Below are 6000 nucleotides of genomic sequence, written 5' to 3'. Positions count from 1 at the left end.
CAGCTGTAGGCCTCCGACCCCAAAGGAATGTTATCCCTTATGCCCTCACACTCCTGCTTTGAGCATCTTACATATTTGACAAATACAATGTTCTCAGTGATTGATAGTGTATCGGTTAAGTGGGCACAGTACATTTTGGAAACCAGAAGTACTTTATTATTATTATTATTATTATTATTATTATTATTATTATTATTATGACAGTAAATTTCACCTTGTAACACTTTTGAAAAACTCCCATACAGTTCAGAGCCACAAATAACGTTGTAGAGCAAAATCAAAACAAAACTCCAACAACCAAGGACTTTTTCCTCTACTCTGGGAGTTTTTATTTCTAATGCTGTGAGTGGCATAGGTGGAACAATTGTCCTCAATTAGTTAAAGCCAAAGGGAAATAAAAAGCACTGTGCAGGGACTTAAAAAAACTATGCGGTAGAAATAAAATCTATTAATCAACTTAGCATCTAAATACCATGTAAGCAAGAATTATAAAGTTCATCTTATTGACATAAATCTTTAAGATTCAAAGCATACTGCCAAAAATGCCTTTACAATTTGATTAGCATTTGTTATCAGTATAGATAACTTGTTATGTAATAGACATGCACTGAGCAATAATGTCAAGCAGTAATGTCAGACAGCTTGAACAAATTACTCAGCCATTGAATTTATGGTCTACTAGGATTCTAACTGAGTTGCTAACGTTTTGCTAGGGTCAATGAAAAAAGTCAATATATAGAAACAACTTAATTAGTGGCATTGATGAAGATGTCAATGAGATCAGTTGGTATATAATATATTACGGACACAATGCATATAATCATGTTAGAAATGCCTTGTAGTGCTCTGAGTGGGCTTATTCTGTGTATTCCTCTTTCCATTGCGCTGTAATTATTTAAAGATTAAGAGAATACAAGGTTTACTTGAAGTTTGTGGTCTGTAAGGAGATGTACAAATCCTAACTGTAAAATCAAAGGCCCACATTTTCAAATGAGTGCACATACTTCATAGATATGCACATCTTCCAAAGTGTGCACACACACTGAGGTTGTGTAGACACATAGCTACACATCTAGAATGAGGATTTTGCACATGTTGGGACATCACATGACTCAATCACACACATGCTTTTGTGAACAACCGTTTTTTAAGGATTTACAGTATAAGTAAGTACAATAACCATATTTAAAAAAATATAATTTTGTACAAAGGAGCCCTGATCCCTAAGTGAGACTGCTAGTCATTATTACAGTGCAATGTATAATACTACTAATAATAATTGTAATTAATGTGGGGTGCAGTTATCAGACACATGGAGGCCAATTCTGATGTCCTCCTTTAGTCCCAGTGAAGTAAATGGAAGAATTGATCACCGTGTAAAGATACGTACATATGGAAAGAATAGCTGATAGTGGTGGCTTTTTAGTCTTTCAGACCAAGGCATAACAAGATCCAGTGTCTGAAAGTTAAAGTTTCACAAATTCAACCTTGAGATAAGATATAGTTTCCTAGCAGTGAGAGTGATTAATCATTGGAACAGCTTGCTTGGGATGGTGGTGGACTCACCTCTGCGTGGGATCTTTATAATATGATTAGATAGCTTTATAATAGACATCTTGAATCCAGGTTCTGGAGAAAATTCTGGTCCGTGTTGTACAGGAGATCAAACTAGATGATCATAGTGGTGTCTTCTGACCTTAGAATCAATATATCTATGATTTTTGTTTAAATTGAGTAAATATTCCATGACTGGGTCTATGAAAAATGTGAATGTGAGGAGTGGGCTTATTTTTTTAAATCATACTTTTACACAACTTTCTAAACTCTCACTGGCATTAAATGGGGAAAATAAATTTGTACGTGGACTAGATTTTTTACAATGAGTTATTGACAAAGGACTGATTGTGTGTTTAGTTTTTCCTCTCAAAATATGTCAGCAGTGTACAAACATTGCCAATAATTTGTATACAAATTAATAACAAACAAATTGCATTTTCTGTTCTGTGACATATCACAAGCTAAAAATGTTGCGTATCACTTTTTTGCCAAATGTATCCCAAGGCAGGTGAATTGTCAGGTAGCATGAGCCACTAAAATTAATGCTTCTTTGTGCAGGGGTTCCAGTGCAAAATGACTGAAGTGTAAGTCAGAATCTGGCCCTGAATTTGCCTGGTTATGTTTTTAGTAACCAGTTTTATTAACCAACCTGTAGCTGCTGCATTATGGAAATTATTCTAGATTTGTATGTGTTTCTTTTCCCCATTTGAAAAGAATTTCTAAGGGACATGAATGAAAATAAGATTTTGGTTGATTAGAATTTCATCAGCTCCTGCATGTATTCTGAATGCTTTCCCCATATTTTCCCCTCTTCCATGCTCCTGGTGAATGATCAGCAGGCATTCAGTTCTGTTAATTTTTGATCCTTAGCAATCCCAATGGAATATTACTTAGTAAAATTATTTTATGCTCCACACTGTATGGCAGTCTCCTGATAATATGCTTTTTATTTCAGTGTGACCAATTAATTTTAAAAAGTAGAAATAAGCTTTTCGACAATAAGAATTTTAATTTAGTTAATTAGTGAAGGCCTGATTTGCATACAATATCCTTACCCTGACTAAGTTCAAAAGCTGGCAATGCACCACTGACTTATTTACCACAGGTCTGATCCTGGGAGGTCCTGAGCATCCTCAGTTGCCCACTGAAGTAAGTGAAAGCTGAAGGCGGTCAGCACCACACCTAATCAGTCCCAGCTTCCCAGCTTTATCATCTATTGTTGTTCATGGCCATATCAATATCAATAAAGGGATGTAAAACAAAGTGATAAACTTTGATTGTTCTCTTTTGTTTCTTTAGAAATAAATGCAAAGAGATGAGGCTTTTCATTTCCAATTTATTATACCACAGGCTATGCTTGCTTGTATCTTCATTTTAAATGCTTGCTATTTGTACCAGAGTAGAACAAAGTCACAGTTGGAGTTATGGTATATTGCTCCAGTTCTGACCCCTGACGCTGCTTTCTCACTACTAGCTAATGTGCGTTTGATAGTTTTGCTTCACTACAGATATAAGACCAAACTGTGTCTCATAGCATGGCATGGAGGAGGTACCCCATCAAAACAATGGCTGTAATACAGGAATTTATTCTAGGAATGAAATTGTATGTGTCACTCTGAAGCCTAAAATGTCTGTTGAGTCGGTATGAAGTGAGAGAAGCAGCTACACACAAGAGCTCTTTTTGTTCAGAACATCACCAGATACAATCATCACTGGGTTTTGTGGTCTGTTACAATTGTTAAGTTCTCAGCCATTTTGATTTTACACATTTCACCCGTGTGGTGTAGTACAGCTACTGTAAGACATGTGAAGAGCCCCGACCATTAGGATATCAAAGGTAACTCAAGCAATCACCACCCTTACTCAACATCTAATTTTCATGCAACAATTACCTTGGTTGCATGAGGGAGGTTACACAGATGGTGGATTACTTAGCCCAACTGTGACATCCGTGCACCCAACTGCCACCCACACAAATCAACACAAATCTCTCAGCACACCTCCTATTCAAACCAACACACCCACCCACATAACACAATAACTGCCATACACAATAACCCACATAACACAATAACTGCCATACACAATAGCCCCTCACCACAGCACACATTCATTCACCATCCACACAAATCCACAGAACTCTCACTGCACACTACAATCCACACAAGCAACACAACCAACACACACAATAACTCCAAACATACCCAACCCCGCACCACTGCACAAAATCCTCATTCACCACTGGCACATTTTTCCCCACAACCCTGCCCCCTCAAGACACAAATCAACAGAGTCTCCCACACAACAACACAACCAACATACACAATAGGAACATAAGAGCAGCCATACTGGGTCAGACCAAAGGTCCATCTATCCCAATATCTTGTCTTCCGACAGTAGCCAATGCCAGGTACCCCAGGGGAAATGAACAGAACAGGTAATCATCAAGTCATCCATCCTCTGTCATCCAAACCCAGCATCTGCCAAACAGAGACTAAGGACAAGATCCCTGCCCAACCTGGCTAATAGCCATTGATGGACCTATCCTCCATGAATTTATCTAGTTCTTCTTTGAACCCTGTTATAGTCTTGGTTACAACATCCTCAGGTTGACTGTGCGTTGTGTGAAGACATACTTCCTTTGTTTGTTCTAAACCTGCTGCCTGATAATTGCATTTGGTGACTCCTAGTTCTTGTGTTATGAGAAGGAGTAAATAGCACTTCCTTATTTATTTTCTCCACACCAGTCATGATTTTATAGACCTCTACCATATCCCTCCTTAGTCATCTCTTTTCCAAGCTAAGAAGTCTCAGTCTTATTAATCTATCCTCACATGGAAGCCATTCCATACCCCAATCATTTTGTTGCCCTTTTATGAACTTTTTTCAATTCCAATATATCTTTTTCGAGATGAGGCAACCACATATGCACTCAGTATTCAAGATGTGGGTGTGCCATGGATTTATAACCCCAAACACACATAGCCCCTTATGGCGGTACAAACGTCTGATTCATCACCCACACAAATCTCCTGGTACAATCCTCCCTAAATACAAATCAACATAACTACCCACACAACAACATAACCAGCATGGGATTTGTAGTCTATCATTCAATTTGTAATTTCTCAGCCATTTTAAGCTTTTTCACTCATGAATTACACTTTTCAGCTAAAACAACGAGGAGTCCTTGTGGCACCTTAGAGACGAACACATTTTTTGGGCATTTTTTTTGGGCATAAGCTTTCATGGATGCATGGAGTAAAAAATACAGTAGGCAGGTATAAATATACAGCACGCGAAAAGATGGGAGATGCCTTACCAAGTGTGGGCGGTCAGTGCTAACGAGGCCAGTTCAATCAGGGTGGATGTGGCCCATTCCCAACAGTTGACAAGAAGGTGTGAGTATCAACAGAGGGAAAATTACTTTTTGTAATTACCCAGCCACTCCCAGTCTTTATCCAGGCCTAATTTAATGGTGTCAAGTTTGCAAATTAATTCCAGTTCTGTAGTTTCAGCTACTAGTCTCTCTATAATGCCTTGAAAAGTCCCAGGGAGGCTGTGGTGACCAAAGATCCTGTAGAAAATATGTAAGAGCTGCTCCCACCAGCACAACCATCCTGATATCACTTAGTAAATGCAGGAAAGGGATGAGGCCACGGTGCCTGCTGAAACTCCTTCCTCCTAAGGCAATAACTGCTGTTGGCAGTGCTAGCCACCTCTTCCCCTAAATAGACAACTGCATGGGAGCTGTGAGGGAGGAAGAGGCTCGCTGCATCCTCTTCATGTACTGCCTCCCGCTCACTTACAAGAGTCTAGTTATAATGTACCCTTAATATTGTTCGGTGCCTTATGAATAGAAGGAGAAAGTGCTCTTTCTTGACTCAGTTATGTTTGTTGGAAGTGTCATTTTTTAAACAGGCAGGATTTTTTTCTCTATTGCATAGAAACAGAATGATCCTGTCTTTTTAATAACAGTCAACTCCCCTCAATAGCACTGCTGCCCCTCGGATGCTGTCTGAGAGGCATCCCTTATTCTAAGTAATAACTTCATGAAAGTCATTTGCTAGGCTTGTCATTTTGAATTATTGCAGAGGACAAGATCATAATTAGCAATAATACATAAAATACTACTGTGTATATATTTCGCTCACACATTGTCAAAGCTACCTATTTACTGTTCCAGGATTATTGGTAAAAAGAATATTTTTCCCTCCCCTGCCTACTCATAATGACGGGCCTGTCAGAAGAATATTCTGAAACCTAACAATACAGCAATGTTAGCCACATAGAGCAACACCTACAAAAATATCTGCTTTCATTTTCAATATATGCACACTGAAATTTGCATGTCATATGGCAACACAATTTTTCTCCTCCATGTTATCACTCCAGTTGACGTCTGGGTGTTGGTTAACAATGGAATAAAATGCTCTCTTTTTC

The sequence above is a fragment of the Mauremys reevesii genome, linkage group 3 (assembly GCF_016161935.1).
Source record: "Mauremys reevesii isolate NIE-2019 linkage group 3, ASM1616193v1, whole genome shotgun sequence".
NCBI classification, from domain to species: Eukaryota; Metazoa; Chordata; order Testudines; family Geoemydidae; genus Mauremys; species Mauremys reevesii.
This window is presented reverse-complemented; position numbering follows the sequence as displayed.